This window comes from Ursus arctos, unplaced genomic scaffold (assembly GCF_023065955.2).
Source record: "Ursus arctos isolate Adak ecotype North America unplaced genomic scaffold, UrsArc2.0 scaffold_12, whole genome shotgun sequence".
Taxonomy (NCBI): domain Eukaryota; kingdom Metazoa; phylum Chordata; class Mammalia; order Carnivora; family Ursidae; genus Ursus; species Ursus arctos.
Window position 1 is genome coordinate 4,973,978 of NW_026622786.1, and position 11,950 is coordinate 4,985,927.

At 39.4% G+C, this 11,950-nt stretch overlaps 1 pseudogene; it reads left to right on the top strand.

Annotated features, from left to right (window-relative positions):
* LOC125281749 (notch homolog 2 N-terminal-like protein A) overlaps positions 1-11,950 on the top strand; it is a 29,327-nt pseudogene that overhangs the window by 14,289 nt on the left and 3,088 nt on the right.

Sequence of the window (11,950 nt, forward strand, 5' to 3'; positions counted from 1 at the left end):
AGCCCCCCAAAACTTTTCCTGTATTCACAGCCTCCTCTGTTAACTGTAGTCTTTCAGAGTTCCAAAACTAGAGAAGGGGGACAGAACAGAAGGAAGTCACTGAGAGAACTACTAAAATAAGTGAAAAATTCCCTTCAGAAGGGAGGCATTCAGACAGTTTTGGGAACAAAAGGCAGCTGTTAGATTTATTTGTTTATTTTTTTTTTTTTAAGAAATTTTTTAACACATACCTCTAGTTCAAGATACAGGCTATTTTCCAAAAATTATACTTGAGGTAATAACTTACTAGAACTACAGATTTCTGAGAGAATTTGGATGATTAGCCCATGTTTCCAGCCTCTGACCAAACTCAACTTGAGCCATCTCAAGAAGGGAGCTATGGAAGTTCTTCTTTTCAGGCAGAGAGTCTTAATTTCCACTCAGACTAACATGGTATATGGTATAGTTGTATTACATTTGAACAGGGATTTGCAAATTTGAAAGGTCTCCTGCCTTAGGAAATAGGGGTCCTTTATTTCTGTCTCATTTACCCATTTATCCCCTTTCTTCCCATGTCCGTAATTCTCCTTAGCCTCCTGGGGCATGAGGATAATCTTATACCTCAGAATGATTCTTCGGGTTGATTTGGCCCATGTTCTACCAGGCAGAGCACAGTGTGGGTTTGGTAGGGGATTTGGAAACATATTTGGATCGAGAGACCGACTTTATCTATCACATGAAATTTAACCTTTTTTGGAACCAGTTGCTTAGGAGCTCATGGTATGCAAGGTACCTGTACCAAGTATCTAAAGACATGCCCTTCTGTACAAGATATGAAATGGGAGCCTGAGAGAAACTCAGGAAAGACATAACGTAACAGTGGCTTAAAGTAGTGCCATACTGGTAGAGAGATGGGTGAGATGGTTTGGAGAGGGCTTAATGGAAGACATAGATTTTGAGCAGTTCTTTGGAGCAAGGATGGAAGAAAGGAGCATAAATTAGAGACATATCAGATGGAAAAGTTTTAGAAGATTTTTATATAGGGAACAGTAGACAAGAGTACGAAAGTAATCTGGAGTGTTTTACTAAGGAGTAAGGGAGTTGATATATAGGGAACAGTAGACAAGAGTACGAAAGTAATCTGGAGTGTTTTACTAAGGAGTAAGGGAGTTGATGATAGAAGTGGGGCAGACAAGTAGGCCATAGATTCTAAGAAACTTGGATATGAAGGGCTGGATGCTAATGCTGGTTTCTGAGCAGAGAAGTGACATGATCAAAATTATGCTTGAAAAGGATTTTCTGTAAGTAGTATGCTTAGTTTTAGCAAGGGATTTCCTGGCTATCCTTATGGAGAGATGTAAATTAGGATGCTGGTGCAGCCAAGATGGTAGAGCTGACTGAATAGATGCCAGTGTTGGGCAAGACCTAGTTCAGTTAAGTACTGTTTTATGTTTTGATAAAAGATCTAGGTAAAGATAGAGATATAGTTGTAGATGGTGCAAAACTGGGGGAAATTGCTAGATTCACAGACAGCAAATTTGGGGCAGGTCACTTAGCTTTGGTGTTCTTATCAGTAAACTAGCGGTTCAGACTAGTTGATTTCTGAGATATGGTGCAGTGCTGAAATTCTGTGATTATAGAAATAAAGTGTAAAAGTTATCTCAGTCAAAGAAACTTGGGGTAAAGATTCAGCATGGTGACAGTTCCAATTATTGCGTTCAAAAACGTGTTGTAGGGGTGCCTGGGTGGCTCAGCCGTTAAGCGTCTGCCTTCTCAGGGCATGATCCCGGCTTTCTGGGATCGAGCCCCGCATCAGGCTCCTCTGCTGGGAGCCTGCTTCTTCCTCTCCCACTACCCCTGCTTGTGTTCCCTCTCTTGTTGGCTGTCTCTCTCTCTGTCAAATAAATAAATTAAAAAAAAAAGTGTAAAGTATAGGATGCAAGAAATATAGCATGAGTAGTTCGTGTGAAAAAAAAAAGATCTGGCATTTTAACTGTATGTTCAGTAGCTCATAATAGTATTTTGTGGCTTCTAAAAAAGTGAACACAGCTTTATGCTGCAATAGTAAAAATACAGTGTCCAGATAGTCCAAGCTCTGTGCTGTGCTGGTAAGATCATGTGTGTTTTTTTCCCCCTCATTTGTGGCCCTTTGTTTGTTGTTTTGTTTTTTAAGATTTTATTTATTTATGAGAGAGAGAGAGAGAGAGAAAGAGAGAGAGAGAGAGAGAGAGAGAGAGCATGAGCCGGGGTTGGGGGGAGAGCAGAGGGAGAGGGAGAAGCAGCCTTCTTGCTGAATAGGGAACCCTGAGATCATGACCTGAGCCGAAGGCAGATGCTTAACGGACTGAGCCACCCAGTGCCCCTGGGGACCTATGTTTTAAAGAGGTGTTTGATGAACTAGAATCATCTCGTAGGAGGAGCCAGGATGGCCCAGTGTTTGGGGTACATGGGCTTTGGAGTCATATGTGGGTTTGAACTCTGCCTCTGCTATCTCTTAGCTGTGAAATCTTAATCCTTCTAAGCTTCAAGGTCCTCATATGCAGAATGTGGATCATAATGTACCAATACTGTTATAGGGAATAATAAAAGAGATAATAGCTGTAAAATGCATGGCAAATACATAATACACAGTAAGTGCTTTAAAAATGTTGGTCACTGTTATTACTATTATTAACTTAAGCATAGAAGAGCCACCTAAAATGGTGAGGAGATCTGGAAATAATTTTATACTAAGAAATAGTCCAAAGTACTGAATCCTGTAAAGAAGACCAAAGGGTCAATATAACTATATTTAAGTTCTTAAAGGACTACACGTTAGAGAAGCAGAAGGCTCATTTTTTATTCTAGAGAATGGTGAAAGCCACTAAGTGAAAATTTTAGGGAGGCAAAAAATTTTTAGATGAGGTATAATTCACATAGTATTAGATTTACCCTTTTAAAGTGTGCAGTTCAGTGGTGTTTAGTATATTCCAGATATGTGTAACCATCAGCAGTATCTAGTTTCAAAATATTTTTTATTATCCGCACCCTCAAGAAGCTCTCTGTGGTTTCTGTTGTCCCCTCCTTCCAGCCCCTGGCAACAATAATCTCTTCTAACTCTGTGGATTTGCCTATTCTGGACGTTTCTTAAAAATGAAATCATACACCATGTGGTGTTTTGTGTCCGGCTTCTTTCAGTTAGCATTATGTTTTCAAGGTTCATCCATGTCATAGCATGTATCAGATCACCATTCCTTTTCATGGCCAAATAATATTTTATGGTATGGATATACCACATTTTATGTATCCACTTATCCATTTTTTTAATCCATTTTTAAATTTTATTTATCCATTTATCAGCTTATGGACATTTGGGTTGTTTCTACTTTTTGCTATTATGACTAATACTACTATGAATATTCTTTACAAATTCTTGTGTGGACTTACATTTTTAGCTATCTTGGGTATATACCAAGGAGGAGAGGCAGAATTTAAGACATCAGAAAGAAAAAGCTTTCTTTTTTTTCCTTTTTCATTTGTTTATTTTTTAATTTAAATTCAATTAATTAACATATATTATTGATTTCAGAGGTAGAGGTCAGTGATTCATCCGTCTTATGTAATACCCAGTGCTCATTACATCCCATGCCCTCCCTAATATCCATCACCCAGCTACCCCATCCCCCTAGTTACCCCATTCCCCCAGCTCCCTCCCCTCTAGCAACCCTCAGTTTGTTTCTTATGATTAAGAGTCAAAAAGAGCTTTCTGATAATGCAGTCCACCCACACTGAAAACTGTTCTGTTGTTGAAGTAGTGAGCCGTTAATTTTATTTTACTTAACAAATGCATGGTGCCAGATACCATTCTAAGCACTTTACAATTATTTAAAAACCCTATGAGGTAAGCACTATTATTAAATCCATTTTACAACAAGGAAGTTTAATAACTTGCTCAGGGTCACACATCAAGTAAATGTGGAGCTGTAATTGAAATCCATGTGCTCTGGTTCTAGAATCTGTACTCTCAATAGCAAGAACAATAATAACTTCAAGCATTTATTCAATTCTTACTACTACTCAGGCACCATGCTTAACTGCTTACATTCAAGTAGAGACTGGCAATCATCTTCTAAGGATATCTTAGAAAGAATTATCTCATTGGGTAGAGATTACCTTAGGGTGCGTTGAGTCCCAAGATTCTGTTATTCCAAGGATAATATCTGGCCTGAGGCTTTTAAGATGATCAGAATTGATATCAAAAAGGAAACTGTAAATATGAATGGGGAGTGTTGTAGGAATTCACTTAATAAGACTTGTCAGAATATGATAATGTTACATATAACTTAAAAGCAGTAACCAAAAGTGGCTTTTGAGATTGTGAATGGAGACCTTAGAAAAATGGAAGAATTAAAGTTTCATGTGAAAATGATCCTACTTTTCAAATGTTCAGTTTCAAGTACTGCAGAGTATATTAGGGTAGGTAGATGACGTTTAGTAAACGGAACATATGGAGCTGGAGCTGTTCATGTGGGTACATGAAGGTAGTTCTTCAGAACCAAATCAACAGCAACAACAGTAAGAAATGCATATGAGAGGAAAGAGCAGTGCATCCCAAACTTAAAGTTTCCCCATAATTGATGGGGAAGAAGGAGAAGAGGAATCAGCAATCTAGACTAAGAATTTACCAAGCTTTGAGATAGAGGGAGTCCTAGAAACCAAATGTAAAAAGATTAAAATGATAGGAGGTGTGGTCAGAGACACCTCCTATAGGACAGAGAATTTCTTTAAATATTTTTAGGTTTGTTCTTAATTAATCAACTTATTTAGAGAAGGGGTGGGGAGGGGTAGAGGCAGAGAGAGAGAGAATCTCAAGCAGGCTTCACGCCCAGCTTGGAGGAGCCCAACTCGAGGCTCTCTCTCACAGCCCTGAGATCATGACCTGAGCCGAAATCAAGAGTCAGCTGAGCCACCCAGGTGCTCCAGGAAAGAGAATTTCTTTATGATGAAATTTCAGACTCAACTTGACAAAGGGAAAGTCATTGCTCTGAGAGCATAATTTCTGGGTGATAATTAGAATGAAAGTTTTGTTGTAAAGGGACAAGTAAGAACTAGATGGAAGAGAAAGGGAAACTCTCTGTAAAATTAGGCCGCAGTTACAGGAGTTTGGTTGTGATGGAAGAAGAATTTGGAAAGGGAAATAGGGCTTAGCGAAAAATGTTCACTAAAACATTTTAAAAGAGATTTGTTAATTTAAGAGATTTGCTAGGTTAAAAGAGATTTGTACATGTTTTAAGGTAAAGGAATAGGCTGATTGATGTCTAGCCCTCTAGAACATTTTAAATAAGAAACTGAGTATTGTTATATTAACAGTAGGTTTAGTTTCACATAGAAATAAGATCTAGTTCTGTTTATGGACTTTGGGAGAGTAAGTCAGTTGTACGTTATATTATCTTACCTAGAGTAAAAACCTCAAGCTTTCTTCATGGTGGTCTACAGACTCCTCATGATCTGCCTCACAGTACGGCTCTCATCCATTTATCTGCTACTCTTTTTCTTAATCCTTTTGGGAGAGCCACAGAGGTCTCCTTGCTATTCCCAAACATGCCAGGACTGTTTCCTATTTTAGGTCCATTGCATTTGCTGTTCCCTCCTCCTTGAACACACTTCCCCTGCATGGCTAGTCCTTCACCTCATTTACGTGTTGACTGAAATGTGCCTTCTCAGTGAGGCCTTCTCTGATTTTCCTATTTAAAATCAAAATATTTCATTTAACTACATCCTACTGTTCCCACTTCCATCCCTTCCCATCCCCCATTTCCTGTTTTATTATTTTTTTCATAGCACTTAACTCTACCAAACAAATTATGTATTTTACTTACTAATCTTATTTTTTGTCTTCTGTGACTAGAATTTAAACTCCACAAGTTCAAGGACTTTCCTAGCACTAGAACAATATCTGGCACATAATAGGCACTTACTAAATGTTTGTTTCATGAATGAATGAGTGCAATATTCTTTGAAGAAACTGAAATGAGAACATTCTTCTTTGTCATCATTAACATCATTATTAATAAGCATGTTGGATGCTCTATATAGCATTGGGCATCATATATTTTCTTATCGAGGAGTTGGCAAACTTTCTTTTTCTTTTATTTATTTATTTTCTTTTATTTATTTAATTGAGAGAGAGAGAGCGCGAGAGATAGAGCACAAGTGGGGAGAGGGGTAGAGGGAGAGAGAAAAGCAGACTCCCCGCTGAGCAGGGAGCTCAAGGTAGGACTCGATCCCAGGACCTTGGGATTGTGACCTGAGCCAAAGGCAGATGCTTAACCGACTGAGCCACCCAGGCACCCGTCAAACTTTTCTATAAAGCACCATATAGTAAATATTTTTCAGGCTAAATGGTCTCATCACAACTACTTAACTCAGTAATGTGTAGGTAGCCATAGACAATCCATAAATGAATGAGTGTGACTGTGTTCCAGTATGACTATTTATGGACACTGAAATTGAATTTTACATAATTTTCAAATGTCACAGAATATTATCTTTTTTTTCTGGCATTTTTCTAACCATTCAAAAATGTGAAAACTACTCTTAGCTCATGGGCCATACAAAAATAGGCAGTGGACCATAGTAGGTCTACAAGCTGTATTTGCCCACCTCTGCTTTTACTGGTTTCTTTCTTTTTTTTTTTTTTTTAAGATTTTATTTATTTATTTACTTGACAGAGATAGAGACTCCAGCGAGAGAGGGAACACAAGCAGGGGGAGTGGGAGAGGAAGAAGCAGGCTTCCAGAGGAGGAGCCTGGTGTGGGGCTCGATCCCAGAACGCCGAGATCACACCCTGAGCTGAAGGCAGACGCTTAATGACTGAGCCACGCAGGTGCTCCTGCTTTTACTGGTTTCTTAAACATACCTTAGTTGAAACTTATTTTCCTGTACTTGGTAGGGAACAACAATGAAGATTAAACCCTAGTGACGTATAATTCAGGAATATTCTTCTTTGGTTCCAGAAAGTTTCATATTGTTTCAGTTCTGTTTTCCTGGGAACCTTATGTTTTCTTTACATGCTTATGATACTAACATTTAAATAAACTTGCATTCTCTGAGCAGATGCCATCTGATAGTGTTGGGGAGGTGGTGGTGGTGTAATAGTCCAGGAGCAAAGCTGGGAAAAGCCCACCCAGGTTTAAAAGTTTGCCATTATTTATAAGGTGAATAATTTCCATATGGGTCAATCTAGAGTTGTCAGCCAGGCTTAACGCCCATAGGACTGCCACTGTGAGTGAGAATTGTGTTGCAGTTTTTAACATCATCCATAACAGACTTCTTACATAACTTACAAATACTTTTAATAATATAGCTCAGGGATAATTTTGGCTATGCTACATTCACAGTTTTTGTTCTTCTCCTTTAAAAAAATCAGAAAATAACCTATTATCAAATCAAGCTGTGATTTGAATAAAGCATCATATTTTCCTCAGTAAGTTTAAAGAGAGAAAAAATGTTTTTCATTTGCAAAACTTTTTAACATACGGCTCTTCACATACTTGATTTTGTTCAGTTCTTACAACAATGTAGGTAGCTTTATTAACTATTTAAAATGTGAGAGAACTAACAGTAAAGTTAAGTAACACGTCTAAGGTCACAGCACCAGGACTCACTCCAAACAGACCTTCTGACTGTATGAGATGCAGACGCCTCACAGACACTTCAGCCAGCCTTTGGTTTTAGTGCTGTGCCCCCTCCTTACTGCCTCTCCATTTCTAGCTTCACCTGCTCATGAAGATGCTCAGAACTCGAGCTGCTCCTGGCTCTGCCATGCTTACTGTATTCAGGTCTAGGAAGAGGGGAGGAGTATGTCACCAGTTACATCACTACCACTGGAGCTACCTACCAGCTCTGTTTCCTCCTCCAGCCATGTTAACTACTGCACAATTCTTCTGGGCGTGTTCTGTCTTAGTTCCTTAATATCTGGTCCCCCTCCTTTTCTCAATAACTGGGACCTCTGAAGACCTCACCTTGCCAACCAGTGCCTAATGAAACATCTTGGATATGATTCGGCAAAGATAGGAAGGAGGAAAACACAACCCCGGTGCTTTAAGTGTGGGCGATAGGGAGAATCAGGACATAGGATCTGCACATAGGGAGGGGTGATGGGAGCTGGTTTTGAGGGGGGGAGTTTTATTGGTTTAAGTGTGTCATCTTTGAGGTAATGATGGAGCAGTCTTGTAGACCTAGTTTTCTATCCTCCAAAATGTAAAATGGAGAAATAGGTTTAACCAAATATCTGAGGCGACAGCCACGTGGTAAAATTTATAGTTAGAATCAAAGTCTTTGTGTTACGTTTGAATGCTTCTTAGAGGTCTCATTTAAATAACCTCTATATTAGGAAAATGGGACTATCCATGCCTTTTTTTTTTTTTAATGCTGTTTAGAGAATGTAGGATTGTTGTAAATACTACACACAATTTGGGATGGTTGCATATCTTATGAATCTATGGGTGCATATAAAAAGATTCCTCAACACACCACATGAAGAATGTTATAGAATGTTATTCTTGAATTGTTTTCTCTTCTTCACTTTGGCATTTGCATGGTACCTTAGATATTTTTGTGTTATTTTCATTATATTTTGTGCTTTTTTATTTGGTTAAAAAAAGCTGCCTGCTATTTATATCTGAACAGATTTAAGTTTTTAAAAAGCTCCTTTGAATCCTTCCCCTTTCCTGTACCGCCTTTTTCTTTCTCCATCGTAGAGAAATGTATCCCCTGAACATAACCCAGAAATCTAGATACAGGCCAGTTGATGTCTCAATAGAAACAAGAAAAGAACTTACTATTTCTCAGTGCTTAATTGAGAGAAAGTGCATGATATTTTCTATATTCTAAATTGGAGAGGAGAAGTGGGTCAGTCCATGCATTATCACGTGAATGTCTTAATCCTAACAAATGACTTAGTCAAAATGAGAAAGGTAATGAATTTAAACAGACAAGTATCAACAATGCTGCACAAAAAAGTGCTGGTACACCATACCAGCCTATACCTACATGAGAAAAGCTGTGGTTGCATTTTCCCTTGATAAAGATTATGCTGACCGGCCATGGCAGACCATGCTGGGTCACCCACCTGGTATTCTGTCACCTACCAAGACTTGAAAGGACAGGAGAGTGTGTGGTTAAGTTCTCTAAGCACTTTTTTTTTTTTTAAGTTTTTGTTTATTTGAGAGAGAGAGAGTAGGAGCAGGGGGAGGGGCCAAGGGAGAGGGAAAGGGAGAAGCAGACTCCCCGCTGAGCATAGAGCCTGATGCTGGTCTCCTCCCAAGAGAGATCATGACCTGAGCCGAAGTCAGACTCTTAACCAACTGAGCCACCCAGGCACCCCAGCCTTAGTATTTATTTATTTATTTATTTATTTATTTATTGTATTATATTATATTATATTATATTAGTCACCATACAGCACATCCCTGGTTTTTGATGTAAAGTTCGATGATTCATTAGTTGCGTATAACACCCAGTGCACCATGCAATCCGTGCCCTCCTTACTACCCATCACCAGCCTATCCCATTCCCCCACCCCCCTCCCCTCTGAAGCCCTCAGATTGTTTCTTAGAGTCCATAGTCTTTTGTGCTTCTGAACAAAGGCAGTTTTATAGGTTGCACCTTTAGGTCTCTCAGTTCACAGTCTAGTGTTTTCTTGAATGCACTGTGTTATCTTTTAATTTTTGGACTTACAAGAAGTCGGGTGTTTTCATGGACTCCTCCTCTCTTTTCCAGATGTCAGGAGGGTTTCTTGGGAGAATATTGTCAACATCGAGACCCCTGTGAGAAGAACCGCTGCCAAAATGGTGGCACGTGTGTGGCCCAGGCCATGTTGGGGAAAGCCACATGCCGATGTGCCCTGGGGTTCACTTGAGATGATTGCCAGTACTCGACCGCTCATCCCTGCTTTGTTTCTCACCCCTGCCTGAATGGAGGCACCTGCCACGTGCGTAGCTGGGATGACTATGAGTGCACCTGCCAAGTTGGTTTCCCAGGTAACAAATGTGACTCTGGGCTATATTTTCCTATTCTCAGCAGATACCTTTCCTTAGCATCTCTTAGATCTTGACATGTAGTTCTTAAGGATCCTCTAACTCTGGTGTATGTTTAACATTATGATAAGGAACTAGAGTGTTCCAGACAACTATCTTTAACTTCCTTTTGAGATTTCTAAGAGGAGAGAAAGAGAAAGGCAGAAATATTTGACTGCCTAAAGTATATATGTCAAGATTGGGGATCAGAACTTTATTTCACCATCCCTAGAAGAAAAGCTGTCTGTGCTATTGATTACTTGCTGCTTGAAATCTCTCCCTAGACATTCAGGGCCCTGGTTTTCTGGTTTTCTGTACTCTGACTATTCCTTTAGCTTCTGCATTGCCTTGTCCTCATCCATGAAATTTTTGTGTTCCTTGGAACTCTGTTTTGAGCCCTCTTTTGAGCCTTATCACAGCTCCCCCAGCTATCTCCAGTGGCTTCAGCTGTCATTATCTTCATCAGTTGCTGGTGACTCTTCTAGTCATCCATTTCACTCCCCCCCTACCCTACATTCAGGCTCATATTTCTAGCTATGTGCTGCATATTATCCTTGGAAACTTGACAAGTACCTCACATTCAACATGTTGATATAAATGGGGTGGTAGTGATGTATAGTCCGTGTATTTCAAACTAGATCCCCCTTCTCCCTTACCCCACTTAGAGTCAGGCCCCTAACCTAGCCCCTGAAGCACCTCTCACCTGTTACTCTTCTCCATTTCCTCTCCTGCTCTGCAGTTGAGGTCTACCCTGTCCACGTTGGTGACAGGTCAGCCCTCACCTGGGCTTCTGCAGTTGTTTCCTAACTGGTTTCCTTGCTGTTACTTTCTCCCCATCTTGTTCATCTGTCCCATTGCCACATCTTTGATCGTGGATGCCAGTCATCTCACAAACTCACCTGCTTACAATGTCTAATGACTTTTTATCATCTGTAGAGTCGACTGCAAACCCTTTTACATGGCTTCCATAGCCTGTCATGGTCTCGGCCTTACATCTTTTTATAGCTTTACTTCCCACAAGCATCTAGCTCTAGTCACACCAACATTCTCATCATTTCCTGAAAATGTCATATTTCCTGTTGCCTCCATGCTGTTGCACACCCCTTTGCCTGGAATGCCCTCTTCTACAATTGGTGATTGCCCAATGTTATTTAAAATTCTGTCTTAGTGACTTTTTTGTGTGTGATTCCTTTAAGCAGTCTCTATGTTCTATTATCTTATGTATCACATTTTATTGTAATATTTTTTTATATGTCTCTCATCTGACTAGATTGTGAGTTCTTCAAAGGTGGGTCTGAGCTTTATTCAAAATGAACCATAGATGTTTATTAAGTTAGATGAGGAAAGCAGAACCATTCAATATCTTGTTGCCCGCTACACTAGCAATTCTGTAAATCTGATGAACAAAAATTAAAAATGTACTCAGTAAACTAGACTGGATTGGTTAGTTTGGAACACTTGTTTTATTGATTTTTCATTAAAAGATGTTGGTGGTGGTAGAGGATAGTTAGAATGGTCCATTATCTTCATCACGACCATGACAGAATTGTGATTCATTGAAGAGATTTGGTGGTTAAAAGAATAATTTTTTCGTGATTGTCAGTTTTGAATTGTTTTGTTCCACAGGCGAAGGGAAGGCATAGCCATTTAAAACATTTTAATCCTGACTAGTGAAAATGGCAATAATGTCTTCTTAATAATTAAGATGTTACTCTGAAATGATCTCCATATTAAAACTTCTTCCTTTGCCCTTAAAAGGATCTCTTCTTGGTGTTTTGCAGGGCTCTGATTATTTTCACACATCTGCCACTTTTGTCTGTCTTTAGGAATTACAACAGTTAAGTTTACCCTTTTGGTTTTGTGGTAGCCCTTATACCCCACCTAGTCAGACCTTCTTGGGTTTATCTCCACTC